The sequence below is a fragment of the Anolis sagrei genome, chromosome 1 (genome assembly GCF_037176765.1).
Source record: "Anolis sagrei isolate rAnoSag1 chromosome 1, rAnoSag1.mat, whole genome shotgun sequence".
NCBI classification, from domain to species: domain Eukaryota; kingdom Metazoa; phylum Chordata; class Lepidosauria; order Squamata; family Dactyloidae; genus Anolis; species Anolis sagrei.
This window is the reverse complement of record NC_090021.1, coordinates 44,410,593-44,435,482: the sequence shown is the minus strand read 5'-3', so window position 1 is coordinate 44,435,482 and position 24,890 is coordinate 44,410,593. Positions and strand designations below refer to the sequence as shown.

General features: G+C 40.0%; 1 protein-coding gene across 4 annotated transcripts in view; it reads right to left on the bottom strand.

The window, feature by feature from the left end:
- Positions 1-24,295, bottom strand: part of LRFN2 (leucine rich repeat and fibronectin type III domain containing 2) — a 358,506-nt gene extending 334,211 nt beyond the window's left edge. For all 4 annotated transcript variants that reach the window (XM_060754101.2, XM_060754100.2, XM_060754103.2 and 1 more), the window contains exon 1: positions 22,988-24,295. The gene's annotated coding sequence lies outside the window, so the exon portion shown is untranslated. The remainder of the gene's footprint in view (positions 1-22,987) is intronic.
- Between the last annotated feature and the right edge of the window lie 595 nt (positions 24,296-24,890).

Genomic DNA, 24,890 nt, shown 5'->3' with positions numbered 1-24,890 from the left:
ACAAGAGGATGGGGAGGAAATGGAGGGAGCCCTTGGGCAGTGGCTCCGGCGGCTCTATCCATTTCCTCCCCAGCCCCATCTTCTTCCTCCTCCTCCTCTTCTTTCTCCCACAGCCTCAGGAGGGAAAGTGGCGGAGGAAGGAAGGCAAGGAGGGAGGGAAGGTGAGGAGGAGGAGGAGCACATAGGCAAAAAGTCCCTCTTGCCAGGGGAGGGTGGCATGGGTGCCCGAGCGAGGGAGGGAGAAAGGGGAAAGTGGAGAGGAAAGAGAAGGCAAAGAGAGAGTGGAGAGGGAGCATCCCTACTTTGTGGTATTTAACTGATTGCGGGTGGTCCTGGAATGGAACACCCACGATAAGTGAGGGAACACTGTATATTCTTGCACCAAATCCAAATTTACTGCACAAAATGCCACTATTCTCTGTTACGGTAAACTATAATTTCAATGGAAGAAGTATGCTGAAAATATTTTCTGAACTCCTCACTGTCACATTCCTCTTTTTTTCACCTCCTATGCCTCTGGAGTACTGATGCACATCTGTCCCGGAAATTTGGAGCGTGGGGACCTACAAAGCAGTTTAAGGTCAGGTTGCATGGTTAATGTAATTCCTTTTCTGACATCAGACCGGTTCCAGGCCTGTAAGTCTAATCACTCACACATTGAAACTTTTTCTAAGCTGCATAATAATATCAATGCATATGTGCACTATGGGTGACCAATAATTTGATTCCTCTTTTAGAGTCCTACTCCAACATTCACATCATTACACCACATTGACCAGATCTATTTTAAGTGTGGGGTTCATCACATTGGATTGCATTTTAGGCCTAATCTGCACTGCCATATAATGCAGCTTCATACTGCAGTTCAACTGGATTGAACTGCATTGTGTGGCAGTGTAGACTCATATAATGCAGTTCAATGCAGTTAAACTGCGTTATGAAACACTGTGGGTGAGGCCTTGAACATTCAGATTAAAATCTGAAGCAGATTCCTCATCCCACTGACACAGAACCATCTAACACATTGATCTTTCCCACTATTATAGAACATGCGGCTCTCTTAGCAACAGTCCCTGACGAGCGGAATAAGCCCAGGCTGCAAGCCACGAGAATCAACCTTCCTCTGTTCTAGTGATATATGAAGAACAAATCTTCTCTCTAAAAAGCCCTGCACAGAGATACATTCACATTCATTTCTTTGCCAAAATCCTCCAACATCCTTTTGCTTCTTCAGTCAGAACACAGCTTAGACTGTAGTCTGAATTTCATTCTGCAGACTTTGTGGCTGAAGAATTTAGGCTTGGTTGGTAGGGGTATTGATTTTCTGCAAAACAAAACAAAAACAAAACCTCCAAATGATCTTCTTTCTTTCTTTCTTTCTTTCTTTCTTTCTTTCTTTCTTTCTTTCTTCGTGGCTGTGAGTCTCCATGTACAAACACCAGTGAATCCTCACTGAAGGCATGCCAAATGCTTTGAGGACAGTATGGCAGCCCCAAAATCATTTCTGTGTGGATAAGCAATTTGTATTTAAGCATAACAAGTAATGTGGAGCTTTGCTGTTTGGCTTTTCTCTCCAGCAGATCAATTCACATGCATTTTAGATGTAATTATATTTATGTCTCATATTTATAGAAATCCCCTGCCCCTGCAGGATATAAAACAAGGCAATACATATTTTGATTGCGAAAGACAAACTGCTTATTAGAAGCACATGGTTTTGCACCATATGGCATTAGGAAAACTGATGGTCTCTAAATAACTGCATCTAAAATTGGAGAAGAAATCTGCTAATTTTCCAGTTCACTGTTATATGAAAGTGAGACAAAAATCAGATGCATACACAACAGGAAACTGGTGTTTTCAGGATCAGCCTTTATTGCTTTACCAGTCCTGCTAAAAACTAGTGTGGTGAGATGGTTAAATTATTAAACTGAGACTTAGGAGATCTAAGCTCAATTCTTTAGGAAGCCATGGAATGAACTGGGTGATTGCTGATTAGTCTGTTATTCTCAGCCTGATCTATCTCACATAGTTATGTGGGGTAGTTGGGTTGAGCTCATTAAACTACTAAATACATATGTAAAATAAATGAAAAGGTGCTATGGAAATGTAAGCAAAATCAGAGCAGACTTGTATCACTCTTGATAGGTTACCATAAATTACAAGTTATGAAGAACACCTAAAAAAATTCCAGTAAGAGCCAGAATGTATGTAATATTAACAGTAAATGAGCATTTGCATTTGATGCATCCATATATTTTAATTCAGATTTCATCATTTAGAGGAGTAGTGGTAATTAATGGGGTCAGAACAGAAGTGATACTTCTTCATTGCTGTGATACTGAGCAGAAATCTGTCTTCCAAAGCTACTATTTGCACAGATAAGAAATCTCCCACTTGGTGATGTTTAGCACAGCAAACACTATGCCATGATTAACCATTCTTGCTGTGGACAGTTATACGTTAAATACAGAGATCAACCACTCAATATATCAACTACAGCTTGCAAGGGGGAATATATCTAAGAATACTTTTTGTGGTGCGTAAACAAACATTTTTGAAGGATGCCTTCAGGAGGAGCTAGGTGAAGTACTCCCATTTCTCTCAATAAGTCCTTACTGTTGGTGCTGCTGTTCATACAAACCTCTCCTCCACTCTCTTTATCCATGTAGAAATAACTCAACTCCTTTGTGCTCAGTAGGCAATGATATAAAAAAATGCCAAAAATGTTCTTGAGAGAGAATGTCAGTAGGCCAACAAAAAGTTCATCAGCCACAAAGTATTCCACATTTATGGTTATACTGGGAAATTTGTTTTCAACATTTTTAGAAAAGCAATGGCATTTTTCGCAAAAGAAGCAATTTCCTTGTGTTAAATACACTTTTCTGTCCAAAAGTAGTAGTTTGCATTAAAAAAATCAATTACAGGCAGTTCCCAAGTTACAAACAAGATAGGTTCTGTAGGTTTGTTCTTAAGTTGAATTTGTATGTAAGTTGGAACAGGTACATTTTTAATTGTAACTCCAGCCAAAATTGTACTGCATACATTTTTAGCTTTGGATAGCATAGGGATGGGTTAATATCCCTGTGGTGTTTGTTTTGATTTCTGTGATCCCGTTTAGATGATTTCACCTTACTTTCTATCTCTGTGATATTCGGATTTTGAAAAATTTGAATAGGAGAACCTGAAAGAAGCACTGACTCCCTCTACACTCTCCACCATGGCACTGCTTGTGTTCTTTTTAAATGCCTAATGGGAAATGACAATGGCAGTGACCAGGTGTGGCCAGCTTGTGATCATGAGAAAGCCAGGCCAATAGTGAATAATATCTTAAGGGACCTGCTGTTAAGATCTGTTGTTTTTCTCAGTCTCTCCAGGATCTGCCAAGTCATCTGATCTGACTACAAATAAAAAGGTGAGCATAAACTTTGAGGACAAGAAATCAATGTTTTGCACTGTAATTTGAAGGAGGAAAAAAACCCAAATACAAAGTAAATAGGAAGTCACATAGTTCCCTTATACTTTAGCTAACTTGTTCAAAATGCAAGCTATCAGTTTCCTTTCTATCACTGTAGAAAGGAAAAGACATATGATGCTGTAGATGCAAAGGAAAGAAGGCACTGGGAAAATAGGTTGCTTGGAGTTAACAGATTTTTCTGCCTTCCATTGACATTGCAGTGCAATCCTGGAAAAAGTACCATCATTATCATCCTGTACTATTAGACCTAACCTGGTTGTTCTAAACCAGGCTTCCAAAATATAAGAATTTAAAGTCTGGCCTAAATTCTCCCTTAGTTTTGACTGGACTACATTCATTGAATCCATTAGATTTATGTCTGTTTTAATTTGTTTTCTTCAGTTGGGACTAATTAACAGGAGGCCAACCTCTGTTAGTATGGACTTTAAACATTGGCATATATAATACTCTTGATTCTCACAAATACTGTCTTGTACCTAAATAACTGGACTAGCATTTATATAATGCCATTATTTGGTCTTGTGGTCAAGACCCTAACCCTAACCCCCTCCCCCTCACTGCATATATAAAATATCATGTTCTTTCTGTATTGATCATGAAGACTGAATTTTATTAAATCCTTTTGGAAGTCAACTTCAATGAATTTCTCACATATTCCTAAGGCTTATTCATTTATTGTTCAAACTCCAGACTCTAGTGCATTTCATTTCTTCAGACTTTAAGTGACAGTCACACTTATGTGATCAATAGGTGCTGGAGCTGGAAGGAAGTGGTCCTTTAAAACTATTTCTACACAGCCACTAAAAGTAAGTCCTGTCCTGAAGCTATAGCATGTTTTAAAGTATCCCAATCAGCTGGGCAGCTCTTCTTGTTTCCACTTTTACTATGTTGATGAGTGTTCAATATTTTCATTTTTGTTGCAGCCTGCTCTGGTTGGCTGGCTGGACCCAGCACATGTCAGGGAATGTGAGGGGCCTAGAGCAGGGTTTCTCAACCTGGGGGTTGGGACCCCTGTGGGGGTCGCAAGGGTGTATCAGAGGGGTTGCCAAAGACCATTAGAAAACACAGTATTTTCTGTTGGTCATAGGGGTTCTGTATGGGAAATTTGGCACAATTCTATCGTTGGTGGGGTTCAGAATGCTCTTTGATTGTAGGCGAACTATAAATCCCAGCAACTACAGCTCCCATATGTCAAGGTCTATTTTTCCCAAACTCCACCAGTGTTCATATTTGGGCATATGGAGTATCTGTGTCAAGTTTGGTCCAGATCCATCATTGTTTGAGTCCACAGTGCTCTCTGGATGTAGGTGAACTACAACTCCAAAACTCAACGTCAGTACCCACCAAACCCTTCCAATATTTTCTATTGGTCATGGGAGTTGTGTATGCCAAATTTGGTTCCATTTCATCATTGGTGGAGTTCAGCATGCTCTTTGATTGTGGGTGGACTATCAATCCCAGCAACTACAACTCCCAAAATCAATTTGTCTGAACCCCACTAGTATTCAGATTTAGTCGTATTGGGTATTTGTGCCAAATTTTGTCCAGTGAATGAAAATATATCCTGCATATCAGATATTTACATTACAGTTCATAACAGTAGCAAAATCACAGTTGTGAAGTAGCAACAAAAATAATTTTATGGTTGGGGGTCACCACAACATGAGGAACTGTATTAAGGGGTCATGGCATTAGGAAGGTTGAGAAACACTGGCCTAGAGCTTCCTGTGAACAAGAAGGCTGGGGAGAAGATGGCGGATGGAGGGAGCACCCACCACCACAACTACCCTCACCAATAAGTCAGGCAGGGGATTATAGGATTTATTGGGTTTATTTTATGTAGATTTTCTGTTATTTTTGAAGTATTGCTAAGGTTGTACCTTTGCTGAGGTCAGAACTATGTGTATATATACCTTGTAATCACCCGCCAATTTATGGCAGCCTTGTGAATTTTACAGCATTTTCTTAGGGAAGGAATATTCAGAAGTGGTTTTGCTAGTTCTCTCCTCTGAAATATAGTTTACAGCATCTGATATTCATTGATGATCTCTGATCCAAGAACTAGCTAGAGGTGAACCTGCTTAGGTTCCAAAATCAGATATTTAAGACTTTATTGTTATAAATATTATTTAGTTTCCTGTTGGAAGGGTAGCAAACAACAATTTTTGAAATGGCCCGTGTGCTATAGAATATTTTCTTCTAGCTCTTGCTGCCTTTATATCTGTGACTCCTCCTGGGCATGGATAGTCATAGACTGTCACTGTTCTGGCATTCTGCCAATGGTACAACTGCAATACATTTTACATAAAGCTATCTTTGAAGGTGGTTTGAAAGATACAGTTCAAGTAGAACACAGCTACTCAAATGGTATGTTCAAATCAACTGCCTTCAATTTTAAAAGAGTAATATTTAGAGGCTGTCCATTGCTGACCTCAACTCCATATGATTATGCTTACTTCTAAATGGCTTGGGATGCAGATGCTATCTCCATATCAACTTACCCATACTCATAGGTAATTTGTTAATACCCCAACCATGTGCCTCCCCTGTTAGAGACACACGGCATTTTTTCATTGTGTGTTGCCTTTTCTTGGTACCAGCACAGAATCACCCCCAGGAATTATATCCAATAACAAGGTTGAGATTCAATTAAGTGTGAGTCAAATTCTGTTTATTTCACATAAACGTAGAAAACTACAATAACATCTAAGTGTTTTTTCACACATTTTATCTATTGCTTCTTTTGTTTGTTGAAATCTAGACTACATTACAATCAATGATCTAATGAAAGCAATAAATGAAATAAAAATGGTTATTTGCCTCAAAAGCAACATGAGTGCAGCCAACTTTCTCCCATCCTATGTCATGGAAACTTGATTTTGTTATCACAGAACCTCATTTCTAAAGCATTCCAAACTCATGTTGATAGTGCATATTTACTAGCCACTTGGAGTGGCTCTTACCTTTAATGGCATGCTTTTCAAAGGAAGAAAAATAGATTTTAAAATAATTTGAGCTTTTCTTAATTGCAGCTTTATTGAATTATTTCATAAACTGTGCCAGTTAGTATTTGCTGACTTCTATGTCTGAGGGGATTTATTCTGAATTTTATAAAAGCTGTCCAAGATGCAAAACCGCACCTTCAAATAGATACAATCCTTTGGATAACTCCATTAAAAGACTAAATCGTAAAGTAATTTTTCCTTGTTTATTTGAAAGCCACCTATGTATTGGGACTGTTTCTTGGAACTGAACTGTGATCTGGACCCTAAAAAGTTGATATGGTCTGGAATTGTACTTTACACCAAGGAAGCAATGGTATGGAACTGAAGTGGATACCCCAGGCTCCTGTCACATCGGAGCTTGTCCTGAGAATACACATGCATAGAACCAAGCTGTCCTTGGTATAGATGACTCATCTTAACATGAACGTATGTCTTGTCCTTAGCTCAAGACCTGAAGACCTTCCTAAGAATTCAATCATTAATATCCCTTCAATATAATAATAATAATAATAATAATAATAATAATAATAATAATAATAACAACAACAATAACTTTATTTCAAGACCACTCTCACTCCCGAAAAGGACTCGGGGCAGTTTACATACAGAGACAGGCAAACATTCAATGGCGTACAAAGTACAAACAACATGAGAAATGATACAAAATAATGCACAATAACAATAGTAAACTTATAATGAAAAAAATTAAATATTGAAATGGGAACTAGGAAGCAATAAACCAATTAAACAATAAAACTAAAACACAAATGAACATTAAACATATATCATTAAAAGTAGTTTAAATAAATTGCATTTGAAATGGCTAACAAATGTGTTTATTAAAAATATATCATAGCCATCATACAATGCAAATGGTTTGCCAACGTTCCAGTGGATTAAAGTATCTTAGTCCTCCTCCTCTACATACATTAAGGTGCATAAGTGTGTTTTCGGAAGTTTCTTAAATGAAAGGAGGGTGGGGGCCATTTTTATTTCTTTGGGGAGGGAGTTCCAAAAATGGTGAGCAAACACGGAAAAGGCCTCCTCTCTCCTTCCCACCAGCTGTGCTTGAGAAGGGGATAGGACTGAGATCAGGGCCTCCTCCGTTGACCACAGTGCATGCGATGGCCTATATAGGGAAATGCAATTAGGCAAACAGCCTGGACCCAAACCATCTGAAATCCTTCCAGAAGTCTTCCTTTTTTAGTGGATTATTTGAGCTGGTAATAAACTTTTAAAAAATATGATTATATTTATTTTTTCCTTTCCATCTTTAGGTGTAGTCATGGACCTTTATGCAATATTTCTGGGAAAGACTCCTGTACTGAACATTGAGGTCTTGGGTATAGTCCATCTAACTGCCTTACATCAACCCACTGATGTTTCATGGCACATCACTGCAGCCTTTCTTTGTAGTGCAGAATATGAAATGTCATTTTGAGTTGTAATAGAAATATCTTTTTCAACTATAATGTGAATAATGAGACAAGAGAGAGAGAGCATGCTACCATTTCAGCATACCCTTCCTTGTCTTCTTTGCTCAACATTAAGCCAAGTAAAAGAGAAAAGGAACAGCATGCTATGAACGTACTCTCAGCTGACCTCCTCCTTAATCTGCCTTTCTTTTCTTGTTAACAGTAGATGCTGACATGGACTGGGATGCACCAGTCCAGCCTCTTATCTTGCAGCCAACCAGAATCTAAGCCCCAGGATTTATTGGCTATTCCAGGACCCATCTCTTTATCTTACCCAGTTTAACACAATGGCTGTGACATCACAACACCTGCTGGAAGAATTAAGAGGCTGGCTTTTTCCGAAACACTCCCTCTACCTCACAGCCTTTTCAACACCTTTGAATTAACCTAGATGACACGATCTCTGATATTACTCTGTCTTAAATCTCAAGTGCTGTCTACTGTAGAACTGCCAGGTTTTAAAAAAACTAGCGCTATAAAGATGTGTGGATTCTGTGGTGGCATAGTACTCTAAAATAAGTCAGTCATTAGTGATCTTAGGAATAGTATTTAAAAAGAATAAAATAAAACATGAAATAAGTTTGGAGGACTTCATTTGTGCTTTAATGGCATGGATTGAGGAAACGACAAAATGTGGTTCCTGAATGTTCATCACTGGATTTATCTATGACAGATCAACAGCATTTGACTGTTATTATGAACTGGAACGGGTGGGTTTTTTTGGATTGATGAAAAGCCATGCTGCCTGAAAAGCTTTAGTCCACTAGATCTGGAAGTTGTAGTCTAATACATCAGGAAGGGATATGGTTGGATAAGGTCATTTAAATTGTATTTACCAGAAGGAGAGAGAGGGTATTCATGAAGAAGAGAGGGTCAGGCAATATTCTAATGCACAGTTGGACATATTTTGTATGGTAAGAAAATAAAGAGGTAAATAGGAATTATGACCTTGTCAATAGGGTTTCTAATTAAAAATAAGGTTATTTATTAAAACAAACATATAAGAAAAATCTAAAGAAATGGAAAATTTAAATAGCTACATTTGGTACCATATTATTGGAACCGTTACCTATCTAATCAGAAACATGCATTAACTCAGATTGAATTCTGTAAATAAAAAGGCACTGTCATATATATTAAAAGGATATCTGGCAGTACCAGTATTGAACGAGAAGACTATGCAATGTGCTATGCTGTATTTTAGGATAGTTTGGCAGTAGGACAAAAATATACTAGAATATAGAGCCCCCATCTCTTCCCCCCCACACACACACTGCACAACTCCCAGCAGGCTGTATTATTGCTTCAGTCACAACCAGAATGGCCACCTAAGGTTGACCTAGCTCCGTGTAAGGAAAACTTCCTTGCTTAAGAACAAGTAAATGCTTCTGAGTAGACATTTGGGTGAACAGAATGTTGTATTTCATATGCTTGGATTTATTCTGATTCAGTAAGGCTGTTCTGATGCAGAAATTAACTGCCACAACATTTATTCTGAATGCTTATTTCATAGGGTACATTTTTTAATATGGATAAGGAGCTCCAAGACAATCGAAGAGGTGTTGTGAGTGAAGAGAGAGTCAGCTAATAATAAACTGTATGGGTATTGCACCAGAAGGCCTTGTTTGCATATTGGCAATAAGAATATTTTTAACAAAATGAAAAATAGTTGACAAAGGTTTGAGAAGCTGATGAGAATAAACCAGGACTGATATGAATCTTTGCACTTTGGGATTTATTCTATACAAAATTCTCAGTTTTTTTGTTTGTTTGTTTTGTGTGTGTGTGTGTGTGTGTGGAGAAAACAGCATGAAAAAGAATATTTCAATACAGAAATAGAAGTTCCTGTACAGGAAATGATATAATAGTGCATTTATTCTGGGTAAATTTCTCACATGATTGGCTTGCTGGGAAAACATCACTTTTATTTCTTGTCAGAAGTACTGCATAAACAAGTATAAAACTGATAAAAATAGAGGGAACACAAGCAGTTAAATATTTTTTTTTACCAAAAATGGGAAATATTAACCTCATTATCTACAGATTTCAACAGTTCCTCTATGCATGAGGACAAGCATACATATGCTTGCTGTTGCTGGTGGAACATTGAGGAATGCTGAGTTTATTTATTGTTTTGTATTACTGTTGTTATTGTTTTTACTGTTGTATTGTGGGCTCGGCCTCATGTAAGCCGCACAGAGTCCCTTGGGGAGATGGTAACGGGGTACAAATAAAGTTTTATTATTATTATTCTCATTAAGCTTTTCCTTGATTTGAGTCTACTGGGAGGAGGCTGATAGCCATGCAGAGGATGGCTTTCACAGTGTTCAATCTTATTACTCTCACAGTTAGAAGCAACTTCCCATCACACAGGGAGGGGGGGGGGGGGAGATGCCACTTAGTTTGTAGATTTTATCAACAGGTGTAGGTATAAGACATCCTGTGATTATTCTGCATGTTTTGTTCAGTGCTAAACATCACTGTCTGTCCAGGCAGAACACAGAATGCATAAATGAGTATTTCTCCTTTGAAATATTATTTTCCATGCAGAAAATGTTGTTTCCTGAACAGAACATGATTTTCTGAACAAATAACCACATGTGCATTTTACATTGAATATGTCCCAAAATGAAAATAGTTTTTGAAAATGATGTTGTTTTTATGTCTTTTTCACAGTGAAAAGCAAAGTGCTTTAATTATTCATTGTTACATTTGAGAAGAGAATAATGAACAATTATATCCCTATGTTTGAATTTGGTTATCTGTAAGTGAACATCAGAGGAAGTATTGACTGGATTTAGGAAGTATGAATTGTTGACTTGTCTCGGACAAAATGGAGTTTATGGAACAAGGATTCTTTTCTGAATGTGGTTGCAGTGCACTCAAAAAAGCAAATTCATAGTTCCAGAGTGTTTCTTAATCTTATGCTGTGTCTGGTTTTTCATATTTTAGCAATAAAAAGAAGAATGTTTATGCACGAGTTGTAATTTTTCATGAACTCGTCTTATTTGGCAATACTTATCCATGACTTGATCACATCAAATCTAAACTCCAGTGCAATGCACTTTTCATACAGCTACCATTGAAGAGGGTTCAATAACATGGGGAGAAATGGGGCTACTGAGCTACTAATCAATGTCCAATATCAAGACTATGTTGTGTTATGCTTCAGTCATCTCTAATGTGTCACCAATTACTTTCCACTTCAATTCAAAATGTTGAATTTAACCTTTTAAATTCCAAGTGCTTGAAAGGAATGACTGTATTGTTGTGAGCTTGTCCAAGATAGATAGGCTCTTCACTTCCATTTCCCACTTTTTATATGGCCAATCCTAGATATTAGAAAATACACAGAGCTAAAAGTGGTCTGTACCTAAAACAAATCCCCATTAGGGTAGCCAGTTCCAGATTATCTCAAGCCCTGAGTTTTTAGGGTAATACCTGATATTAGGGCTGATATCTGGTGACTTCATTTAGTGTTATGCATTAAGTATAAATCACAGCTATGGTGCATCTTCACAAATCATATAATGTAGTTTGAAGCCGGCCGAAGGGCAGGATGTTTGCAAAAATGCACTCCCCCAGAGTATGCTGTTGTCCATTAAGTCCATAATAGTGTGTTTAAAAAATCTCATCAGAAAGTCTCAGAGAAGCCAGATATCATGCTGAAAATGATCGGAGTATATCACATGCAAGGCTCAAAACTGGAATGAGAAAATACAGAGTATTTGTCAGGACACCACTAGCACTGACTCGCTTTACAAAATATGGAAACACAGCTGACCAGAAGGTAAACAATTACTCTACTTGGAGAAAAACAATATCATTCCCTTGGCGACACACACTTTCCATTCCTTTGTTCATTTTCTCTGTAGCCTGCCATAGTCCAATCTGCAACCAGTGGATATTGTGACTACCACCCCAGCCTTGAACCATTTCTTGGAGTATTTGTGTAGGCACTCCACAGTAAAAATTGAGAATTTGAATCCACCTCGAAACTGCATTACAGTCTAAATGTAGAAGCATCCCGTGACATTCTGATGGCCGGGACAAGGGGAGAATATATTTTCCTGTTTGAAATTCAGGAGAGAAATCTTAGCTAAAGAGATATACCCATTTCGAGACAAAATGAAGGGATTATTCCTTATCACATATTTTGAGAGTTGGGACAGGAAACATTAGACCAAGCTTCTAACCAGAAGAGCAGAGACAATTGGGAGGGAAGGAAGAAGCTAACCAAGTAGATACACAGACATCCCAGAGAGGCTTTATAAGTTGAAGCTATGAATCAAGCCAGTCTTGCATATTACTGCTGAGCTGTAGATTTGCACACAGCCTTTTTTCTCTTGCCCGAGCCCATCAAAACTGGAAAATTTGCACCCTCATTTCCCACTGGAGATGACCCATAGAAACTAGTGACTTGGACCCATGCCCCAGAGCTCTGGCAACTGTAATTCCCACTTTTTCAACTTTTAGAATATGAGTCAGCGAGCACATGTTTTGGACTTGGCCTTTTATGTTGTGCAAGTGGACAGCAGGTACTGTTCTTTGAATGCTGTTTTGTAGGGCTGGGCGGTTTCGTTCGTTAATTTTGTATATCGTTTTTTCCCCGTTAATTTCCCATATACGAAACGATATCAAACTTTTTTCCAAACCCGGAAGTGTATTTTCAAAATCGAAACAGCATGTGCCAAATATTTTTGTATTTCCGTCCATTTCGGAAATACGTAAGATGCTTGCTGGGAGCTCTCCTCTCTCTCCTCTCCTTAGCCAGTCAGAGCCTGAAAGAGGAGGAGGAGGAGGAGAGGGCAGGGAAGGCGTCGGCTGAGCAAGCGAGCGAGAGGGCGAGCGACCCTCAGTGGGAAGGCGGCCCCGTCCCTCCTTCCTCACCTTTGCGGTGGGTGTGCTTTGGAGGAGCCGGGCCCGACTTGAGGGCCCGCCAGAGTGAGTGCCTGCCTTCCCTCCTTTCCCTTCCTCTTTTCTTTCTTCTCCTTTCCCTCGGTGGAGAAAGAGAGAGAGAGAGAGCCCGCAGGACTCAGGAGGGTGGGACGGAGCTGGGAGCAGCGGGGAGGCTCAGTCTGTTTGCCCTGTGGCTCTTTTTGGCAAGCATTTTCTGCCAAATATTTTTTTTATTATTAAAAATAATAATAATTAAATTAAAAAATATTGAAAAAATATTGGAAAAAAATTTCGTTGATGCTTTGCGCATGCGCAACCGCGGGCGCCATCTTTACAAAACGTTTTGTAAATATTAACGAAATTTCGTAAATACCAAACTTTTTTTTATGGAAAATTTCGGATATATTTTTAAATACAAAACGCTGAGGCACCCTAAAAACGAAACGATATTAGAAACAAATTTTTCCGTTGTTACCCAGGCCTACTGTTTTGCTCTAGTTGTGCTACTGCTGCTTATAGCTGTTGAGCTCCCTGTTGGTGGTATAAAGAGAAAGGTAATATAACAATGCTTAGGTAAAGGTAAAGGTTTCCCCCTGACATTAAGTCCAGCAATGTCCGACTCTGAAGGTTGGTGCTCTTCTCTATTTCTCAGCTGAAGAGCTGGCATTGTCCATAGATGCCTCCAAGGTAATGTGGTCAGCATGACTGTATGGAGTGCTGTTACCTTCCCGCCGGAGCAGTACCTATTGATCTACTCACATTTGCATGTTTTCAAACTGCTATGTTGGCAGAAGCTGGGGCTAACAGCAGGAGCTTACCCCGCTCCCCGGATTGGAACCGGCAACCTTTCAGTTAGCAAGTTCAACAGCTCACTGTGCCACCGGGGGCTCCAACAATTCTTAAAACAATTAAATATTATTACATCAGGCAAAAGCCAACATATCAGCCATATCCATATGTGACTTAAGCATTTTTCTCCAGGGCATGGCAAGGTAGCATCTGTCCAAGACCAATGAGTGAGATTCCACAAAACAATATTCAGTTTATAGAACTTCTTAAATTTTATAGTGTTCAAGAACAGCTGGGTGTTTAAAAGATATTTATATGGAAGACTGCTCACAATAATTTTAATAAACGCTGCTATTGTTGCATTTTCAAAAAGAAATCACAAATGTTAATATATTAAGGAGAGGAAATGACCTATTGCTGGGCCCATTGGCTTAGCAATAAAGCAGCAGAGTTATTATTTTATAATTTTTTAACTCTCCTTCACAGTCTTCTTCTTGAATAAAAACTGACAAGAAAGGGAAAGATGGGTGGGGGTGGGTAGGAGTAGAAAGAAAATGAAAAGAAATCCAATCTGAATGTTTTAGAAACAGAACCTCCAAAATGCCATGTTTTCCATTTCCCATGCAGCATTTTTGTGAACTGTTTAGCAACATGTTTACATCTGCTTGTGTCATCCAGGCCATTGGCAGCCATCCAAGCTGAAGGTAATTCAGGTTATTACAATCAGAAAAAGAAGCCAAATACAAAAAAACAATGAAAACTCTCCCATTACAATCTGGAGGTAGGGTAGGATCAGAAATGACAGCTGGGAGTAGGTTAAGCGCTTTGCAGTCGTATTTCACAGGAAATGGAATTTGATCTTTTTTGAAAAAAGCATTTATTTTTGCACAATTAAAATGCTGAAAGCCATGGTTTGAGGCTGTTGCAGAAAATATTCTGGATAAAGATTATTAAAGGCATATAGAACCTACGTCATAATTTGCATTGTATCTTAGCAAAACCATAGGGGAGAAATCCAAAGCAATAAAATTATTTTAATGTGAAACAAGCAGAGTTTTAATTCAATACTAGGAGAGCAAAAGCTAATAATTTAACATTAGGAATCTAGTGGCTCACCTTTCACTTCTACTTTTCTTGACTGCTATGCTCATTTTTTTTCTTATTTTGATGTATTCTATCTTAGTTTCTTTCATGATTCATAACCAGTTTCTCACCCTGTTAAATCTTGGAAGTCCCTTTTAGTCTTTTTTTTTTTAAAATTAATGCTGTGTCCCATCTTTCTCCAAGTTCAATTCCCAGGACAGCATATAACAGGGACTAAACAAAAAAAAACTGACACCCCCCCCCCCCCAGTAGCACAGTGGGTTAAACTTCTGAGCTGCTGAACTTGCTGACAAAAAGGTTGCCAGTTCAAATCTGGGGAGCGATGTGAGTTCCCAGTGTTAGGCCCAGCTTCTGCCAACCTAGCAGTTCAAAAACATACAAAAATGTGAGTAGATCAATAGGTACCGCTTTGGTAGGTAGGCACTCCATGCAGTCATGGAAGCCACATGACCTTAAAACCATCTACAGACAATACCTGATCTTTGGCTTAGAAATAGAGATGAGGATTACCTCCCAGGGTTGGACACAACTAGATTTAATGTCAAGAGAAAACATTTAACTTTTTAAAACAAAAACAAAAAAAACAGCCAAAGCCAAAGATTTGCATCCTTATTTTAAATGCATTTAAAACATAACACAACAAAGAGGGGGAGAGCATCCATCATTAACACCAACCACCATTAAAAACCTTTCTGCAACAATCTTCTAAATAAAAACTTAATTTCCTAAATTAAAGCAGAAGAAAGAGTCCAATAGGCTAGAGGCAGCCCCTGAGAAGACCATCTCTCTTTTCCTCATCTAATGTCCCTGTGAGGGACATACGACTGACAGAAAGGCTTCCCTTAAAGACTTTTAGGCAGTATGATGTGGAGAGATGTGGCCTGTCAGAAGGTCTGCACCAAAGTCAAGTAGAGCTTTAGAGGACATAGCCAGCAGTTCAAGTTCTGTCGCTAAACCAGGCTGGTAGACATTGACATACTCCTAAAAAGAAGTATCTATTTTCCCCATAACTAGCTCTAGTCAATAATCTAGCCACGTCTCCTGGACCTGCTTAAGTATCCAAATAATATCACAAAATTAAAATATTAAATACATAGTTAACTAAATTATAACATTAAAGCACAATTTCATTAACAGCAATAAGACAGACAGGGTCCACTGGATCAAGAAAAACCCTCCTGAGAAACCAGTAAATAGCTAATAACCCACTTGGAAAAAAAATCCTTTGCCTGCTAACAGAAAAATGAGATGGGGAGGGAGGGATGTGACAGCTTTCATTGGAAGGGAACACCACCACTGAGAATCTCTCATGTGTCTACCAAATATTCATATAAGGCCTCTTCTACACTGCCATATAATTCTGATTATCAAACTGGATAATCCATATTATCTGCTTTGACTGGATTATATGAGTTTACATTGCCATATAATCCAGTTCAGAACATGTTATCTGGATTTTCTATGGCAGTGTAGAAGGGGGCTGACAGTGGTGGGGGTGAAAGGAGGGCCTCCCCAAGGGTCCCAAAACCTGGGAATGTTCATATTCATTCTATCCTTCTTGAGCTTTTAGGCCTTCTGTCTATCTTTGATATCAAGCAAGTTTACCCAAGAAAAGCTTGAGAACCCTGGTAAGAGTGCAACTCAACCAATGATAGCCCAAGTCCCGTTATTCTTCACTTGCTCCTCTGTGACATCATAGTAATTCAGCCAATCACTCCTAGAAGCTTAGTGTCTGCAACCACGACATCCCTAAGGTATTGTATGTATTGTGCTTTTCAAGCTATCTGATGTCAGAGACTGTCATCCCGCTCCCCCAATATCCTAGAGACTGGTAACATGTTTGTACTCACCTAGCTACAATTGTGTCTTTCTTTACAGAAATCCCAGCCAGTTTACCAGCTGTTAGGATTTCCAGGAGTTGAAGGCCAAAACATCTGGGGACCCACAGGTTGAGAACCATTAGGAAATGCTCCAAGGATGAACAGCCAATGCTTCACTGTCTGGCATTAGTCCATGGACCACAACTTTTAGTAGTGAAGACAATAGTCCAGTTTAATCAGTAATAACAGTGTCCAAAGATTTTACAATTAACTAACAATTCCAAGCTGCATTTAGGTGCTTTGGAAGCATTTTGTGTCCATACATGAGGGGGCTACACCAGTTTTATCTTCACTATCGCCATTTCACTTTTGAATATGAAAAGGGTAAAGATGCTGCATTCTTCTACTTGCATGCTGACATAATAGACCAGAGGTTCTCAAACTGTGCTCTATGGAGCCCATGGGGCACCATGCTGCTTCCCACCTTCTCCTCTTTCCTCTTCCCGAAAAATGCAGGGAAATTAAAGTTTTGAGCTACTGGAAACAGCAGCAGCAACGTCCTCCCAGGGCACAGACTCTTTCTTCCCAACCTCCCTCACTGCCCAGACTCTTTTCTGCCTAGACCCTCCTTTTCACTTTTTTTGCTTCCAAAACCCTATTTCCCTCCTACCACTCAGGGGGTGCTTTGTGTTTTTCTTGCATGGCAGAAGGCCTCTGGGATTTCTGCCATTATTATTATTATTATTATTATTATTATTATTATTATTATCACAAAGGCTGGATGGCCATCTACTGCATGGCAGAATGAGGTTGGACTGAATGGCCCCGGGAGTGTGTCCTATTGTTGTTGATGTTGTCATTACAAAGGCTGGGTGGCCATCTATTGGGAATGCTTTGATTGTGCTTTTCCTGCATGGCAGAATGGGGTTGGACTGGATGGCCCTGATGATCTCCAACCAAAATGTTAAGTATATGTTGGTTAAAATCGTTCTTCATTTTAAATATTGTATCTTTCTTTCTTTCTTTCCTTTTTTTTTTTTTTTTTTGCGCTGTGTGAATTAGTTCACACAAACATTTCCCATCTGTCTGCCACTGGTCCAGCCCATACCTGATATAGACACATTATATAATATATAATATATAAATATTTCTTGGGGCTCCACAAGAGACTTTTACTTCAAAAATGGCTCTGCAGCTGAAAAAGTTTGAGAACCCCTATGACGGACTTTCAAAAGACCGGGGGTTCAGACTCAACATTTTGATAATCATCAGTTCCACTGCCATAAATCAATTCAATACAAAACCACGAGAACATTTGTATATAATCACAGGAGTAACAAAAGTGTATCAAGAACACAATGGACCTAATCACTAAAATTATCTTTGAAAAATCTGTGCCTCCATTTCAGCAATCTTTATTAGCTATATAATGTATTGTACTGAATATATTGTTTTAATCTACAAATTTTCAAAGAGGGATATAATTTAAACTTTTGACCATTTTCTTTTAATCCAGAAATGAAGGAATAGGTGGAACATTCTTGAGATGCTTCTTTCTGTGGTTGGGCTCTGACAACACAATCCTACTTATTAATTTTTGCCATATTCTATTATTATCATCTAGAGACCTTAAAAAATTGACATACTTTTTAATAAGCCTTTAGAGTTTGATGATACAAACAAGCTTTCATAATGTGAGCTCCCAGTAGTCCCTTAAACACTGGGAAAATTGGATCTCATTTGTAAACACCAGGAGTTTTTTTTTCCATAAGAAAGTACTAAACAAAAGTGTCTGGTATACCACAAAGAATTGCCAGGAGCTCACTAATGGTTTTTGTGGCAGTGAGAGGTGATATATTCCATGTTTTAGGAGGACAGTTTTAAACCACCCACCCAAAAAACAACCCCCAACAGGTGCAACACCATAGATAGATCCTTTAACATTTGGATTGAAATCCAAAATTGATTCACTGCATCAGCAATATGGTTGTCAATTTGATGTGGGTCTTCCTGTGTGATCCCTTCCTGGGAATGCCAAAGTGACACATTAGAAATTGAGCAATCAGGATGACTTCCATAGGATCCATAGCTTGTAACTGAGCAGGATAAAATTCCATAACTCTCCAGAGTTTAGCAGCAGAACCCACACTTTGAATATACAACATGCAATCTAAATTGGATCTCCCCAGAGATTTTATAAAAACATTCTCACCATCTTTATTCCTCATGAACAATAGTCAGAGAGGAAGGGATCTGAGCACCCAGACACGTGGGAAGAGTAAAATGGGAGATATTGAAGTTGTCAGGTTTTCCACAAAGCAATATGACTCAGGTTCTCCAAGTTGCAATCCAGTTTGAAACTGGCCAAGAGCATGTGAGGCAGGCCTATGTAAGGACTTTGTCTTGTGAATGTCCCAGATCTCTATAAATCTCCCAGTGGTTTGTCGGCTATCTGGGGATAAAAGGTTTCCTCAGTACACTTGCTGCTGGTCCTGTAGGAGAAGAAGAATGCCACACCAGTTGTAATAATAAGAGACAGACTTCCAATATTTGGCATCTAACAAGCCAGTGTGCTGTGCATAATAAATGTTAAGTCCAATCTGTTGTAAACAACATTAGTGTCCATTCCTAACACACTGCAATGTATAGAATTTTATGCATTCTTATTATCTCAGTACAGCACCAGATTTTAGGCCTCCATTACTGAACATCCCATACAAAATGGGATGCATAGGAACCTTGGGGCAGGCTGATATAGAAATCCCTCTTTAGAATATCCATTTAAAGGTGATGAGGTAGGAAATGGGGAGAAAGTCTTACTTAGTTTGATGCCTTGAGACACTAGAGACTCGAGAGCTGTCAGCTGTCATTGTGGGCAGTCCTGGCCTAGATGGATCCATAATTTCTTTAAGCATAAATAGCTTTACACTAATTGTCATGTAATAGGCTTGAATCCCTAAGTATTCTTTTCCAGCATCTCTGAGAAATCAAAGAGTTTCAAACTCCTCTGCAGTCACTTTATTACTTAGATTGTTTGTTTGTTTTTTTCATTAATGATCAAATTGCATTCAAGTTTAGGTTGTTCTGATTTGGTGCATTTGACTTTCTACTCTCAGTTATCTCTGTGCCAGGCCATAAATATGTAGCTAGATTTTAACAACATGCATAAGCACACAAAAGGAAGCACCACACACAAAACCACTGAGGTTTTTCCTTTTTCTCTTTAAAATTGTATCCACTGCATTTAGGCAGCTTTTAGACCTTTTAGCAACCACAGATCTAATGAGAAGCATCTGGATTGTGAAGATCCACATTTTGAGTTATATATATATAATACTCAATCCACAGGAAGTTGTAATCATTTCTCACATTCTATCACCATCAAGAAATAATATATTTTACAGAAATCCATTGGTTGAATTGAGGTTCAATTAATTTACTGTGTGCTCCCGTTGCACATGATGTCTTGGTGGTTTCGTGTAAACTGTGTTTGTTGAATAATTTTCCCTAGTTACAATCAAATTGTATCATAGTTTCTATAGTCTTAATATACTTACTATAATATTTCACTCAGAAAAGAGAGAAAGCAAACATTACAATAAAAGGGTTGATATATGATGACCATCAATGCATCACATAAATAATGCATTGTCATTGAAGTGCATGTGTGTGCGTGTGTGTGTGTGTGTGTGTGTACACATTGCTGGTTCAGGATATCCTGAACCATTAACTCTGGTAAACATATAGTAGATTTTGGTTTGGCTTCTACAATGAAGCTAGCAGTTCTGAAATACTCATCCACGTTTTTCTTTAAAATTGGTGTGCGTGTAGAATGGATCTAGTTTCATTATTCGTGTATGGAAAAGGGAATTTCACTTGTCTCTTGTCACCCTGTATAGAACAACATTCCCTAACTGTAATCAAAGTTGTACCTGATAACCTCTCAGTTCTGCGTCACTGATGCCTGCCCCCAATGCTTCAAAACACTATGGCTCTCATAAATGCAAGAGAGATAAACATTTCTACCCAGTCACTTTTTGTTTATGTGTGAAGAAGTTAAAAAAGCATCATTTGGTTTCCATTTTACAAAGCAATACTGAAACATCTTGGAAGAGAAACAAGACCATGCTTGATTTCTCCCCAAATGTTCAATTCCCTCCACCCCATGTTGTGGACAAGCAGCTAAGGGGAAGAGTAGTACCCAGCTACATCACCTGGACTGAAACCAATTTCACCAACAGTATCTACACACAACATTGCCAGAACTCTTTCCACACAACAACTTCCACACAAAATCGTAGAAATCGACAGGGAGATGATCACTGAAATGATGTGTTCACACATTCTCAAAAGGAAAGGGGGGAAAGTGATTGCAGTCCACATTTGACTCCATGTACTGTTCAAGGGTAGCAACAGTGAGGAGGAAGTGGGCAGGTTGAAGGGAGGAGCAGCAAACAGTGGTGGTACCGCTGTCTGCAGGGGTGGATATGTACATGCCAGATAGAAGAAACTCAGTGTGTGTTGAAACATTTGTCAGACTGAGATAAGCCCTCAAATACCATTGATTTCATCAGTTACAGTGTAAAAAAAGACAAGATGTTTTAAAAATCCCATGATATTGATGGTGCAAAGCTCTGCAAATGTATATCTGGAGCATTTCTGCTCTTAGTGTCTTTTTCTTTTTAAAAAACCCCAATAAGACTCCTTCAATAGATCATTCATTCTAAGGAGGTTTGCAGCTGTCTTTGCTTTCCTCTGTTTTGACAGGAGTGTGCAAACAGCATGGACTGGGCATGTGCCAATGGCATGATAACTATATGCAAGATTAACAAGTAAAGGAGTGGGGAGAGACTGAAAAAAATCTGAATAATAAAAGTAATATGCAGCCACCCTGTGCTGTGTCATCATTGTGCCACTGATTTCTGCACACACAACCATTCTCGCCATAAAATCCTGGCTTACTGCTAATAACAACTGAAGTGTCATAAGCTAATTGACAGAACAGACTACATGTCTTTGGAAATTAAACAAGTGGAATTGGCTGCCACCTCTTTGACTTTTGATTGTTTGTTACAGATACCATGCTGATGTTGATCTGATTGGCACAGATATTGGGTCTCTGAGGCCATACCTGTTTACCTTCGCAACTCATTTGTTTGGCAGGACAACAGACCAAAAACTACTCATGAGACAGCGTTCATCTTCTGACTTTCCCCCTTCCTCTGAGTGGAGGGGCTGCTCTTATCCATTAAAGCAGCAATCACTGAGCACAGAAAAAAAATCCTAGCTTCTTTTATGCTTGTTTAGCTTCTCCAGCAAGTGAAAATTACCAAGCAGATGTACTCTCCCCAAAAAAACCCAACAAAAAAAACATTAACACATCCTCCCTCCAAATAGATGTTCTTACTTTCTTAAAGAGTGGGTTTACAATGTGCATTTAAACACTGGTTGTCTATTTTATACATAATCATGGGGGGTGGAGAAGCAGAAGCAGAGATGCAGATCGATCACAACGTCCCCAACCATTTTCTGCTGGGTTGTCCCTGTGTCATAACTGACCTCTTCCTCTCATCTGTTATCAGTTCTGGAAGGCTGGCTGATTATAGTTGTGCATATGTGTATAATCCTGATAAATTGAGCAATAGGCACGTACCTTACAGTCATATTACATGCAAACTCCACCACTCCAAATCAACTACCTAATTCTTTGGTGGAAGTGTAAACATTTGATGATGCTGGAGTGACACAATTATGGCACATTCCCACTTCAATGTCTATTTGCAAGCCATGTTTGGTCATATGTCTAAATGTGGACAGTTCTAGCTGGCCAGTCCCTTGGAAATCATTTTATCTTAGATGAGACATCAGGGTGTTTCAGTTGTTCTTTTGCCATTGAATTTCCACTCACAATCTGCTGTCATGTGTCTTCTAGTTCCATCTCTTCCCCTGACACTTCCACAAGACCCTCTGTCCTTGAACTGTATGTTTTCATATTCAGTGGAGTTTAGCTGCATAGCAAAGTTCTTTCTTTTTTCAATCCCTAGGTGGTGGCTTTCACATCTTTTCCTCACAATTTTACCCAAACACAACATTTTATCCACCCTCATTGCAAACCTGGATTGATCTCTGATCTGCTCCAGCATGGATTATATTCAATTTCTACCAACCATTTGAAAAATCAGCAACCCATGAAGAAGCCACACTTCATTTCAACACCCTTTTCACTGCAAAAGCAACACACCAAAAATGGGGACAGAATCCCCAGGCGGATTTTCTTCCAAATCTGTTACAAAGATTGGTAGCAAGGCAGAAAGAAAGTTAATCAGTTCCCTTTTAATACCGTTCCGTTTCCCTGACCTGAAAGGATTTGATTTTATATCCATGGAGAGTTTGGATAGGAAGCTTTCCGGTTCTTACCTTTCCGAAATCACATTTCTCCTTGGTTTGATAAGCCAACCTCCGGAAGGTGCCGAGTTCTGCTTGCTATGCCATTCCTCCCCCCTTTTCTTTCTTCCTTTCTCCCCCCTTCTTTTTCTTCAGAGGAAGGCAGAACAACAATATTTTTAGAATCCCCAGTCGATCCAGCCAGGCAAAAACGAAGGATGCTTGCAGATGGAACCGGATTCAGCGGAGTCCAAATGACTCAAGCCTGGAGACTCCTCATCCAGGAAGATCATCCACAGCACACAGAGAAAGAGAGAGAGAGAGAAAGAGAGAGAGAGAGAGAGGAAAAAGGCGGCGGCGGCGGCGGCGAGGGGGGGGGGGACAGGAGACACAAAATCAAACTTGTGCCTTTTGCTTTCCAAAAGACTTTCGTTGGGAATGGCTAAGCATCCCGGTGCTTTGTGAAGGGTCCGCTTCCCAAGGCATCCCAAGGTAGGGACCGCATGCCAGCGGGGGAGAGCAAGTGCCCAAGTTCACGCGAAGCAGATCCTGTTCCCGCGTGTACGTGTGGACGGATGGATGGGAGAGAGCAAGGGAGGGGGGTGCCAGGCTCCTCGCAGACACACGCACGCACCCACCAAGACAGGGACACGGGTGGGTGGAAAGAAGAGGAGCAAAAGAGCTGGGGGAGGGGGGGGGAACCCAGCGGATTAGAGAGATCTCCGCAAGCGCTCTAGATGGCAGAACCTGCCCGGCTTGTAAGGCAAGCAGGGTGGAGGGAAGAAAGGGGAGGCAGGCAGGGAGGAAGGGGAGAGAAGCCACCCTGGCCAAGAGCTCGGGATTGCCGCCTTCTTACCCCTCCTGCCGCTTTGCCAGGGCGCAAGGGAGCTCCCTCTGCCCCACGAAGCGCTTTTTCCTACCCTTTGCCCTGGGTTTGGAGTCTCCAAAGACAGCCAAGGGGCCACCGAGGGGGTGGAAGAGAGGAAAGGGTAGGCATGGGGAGGAAAGAGAGACAGAGCCGGTGGAAAATAATGTAAGTGGGCGGTTTTCAGGAAGGGCTGGGTGGCTGAGATGAAACACGAGGTTTTTCCTAGGAAGGTTTTTCCTTTCTTCAAGGAAGAAAGAGGGTTTGTTTTGCTGTATTCTCTCTCTCTCTCACGGACTCAACTGTTCCAAACTCCCGTGCGGACGCTCCCGGGACTAACTCGGTTCTGTGCCTCCGTTTGGCTTAAGCCGTTGCGTAAGGACTGAGCCTCCCTGCCTGCCTTTGCGCGTCCTCGTGCGCGCTCCTGCCCTCCGCTGCATCGAGCCGGCCCGGCGCGCTTCAATCCCCTCTCTTTCTCTCTCTCTCTCTCCAGCCTAGATGCACGTTTGTGTGTCAGCAGAAAGCATCTCTTCCTTCTGCACCGGGCTGGGGGAGAGACCTTGCTCATGCCATCCCTCCCCCGCCCCATTCTTCTCTTTCTCTTTCTGAAAGCATAGTTTCGAAGTCTCTCCTGCGGCTGCTGTGAAAGCCAGGTGACCAAACAGCGCTTGAAAAGGAAAAAGAGGACAGAGACCAGGTGAGCCGAAGGCGCAGAGGCTGATGTAGCCAAACCTCCTCCGCCCCTTTCAAGCTGGAAGAAAGAAACAGCCACTCTTCTTGGGATCTTGGTATATTTGAGTAACTTCTTAGCCAGGGATTATAAGGGGAGTTGTGGTTAGCATGGAGAGGAGGAGGAGGAGGAGGACATTCTTAAGATCCTGGGCCCTGTCTTGTTCAACATCTTTATTAATGACTTAGATGAAGGGCTAGAAGGCAGGATCATCAAGTTTGCAGATGACATCAAATTGGGAGGGAAAGCCAATACTCCAGAAGACGGACAGAATTCAAAACAATCTGAGCAGATTAGAGAAATGGGCCAAAACTAACAAAATGAAGTCCAACAATGACAAA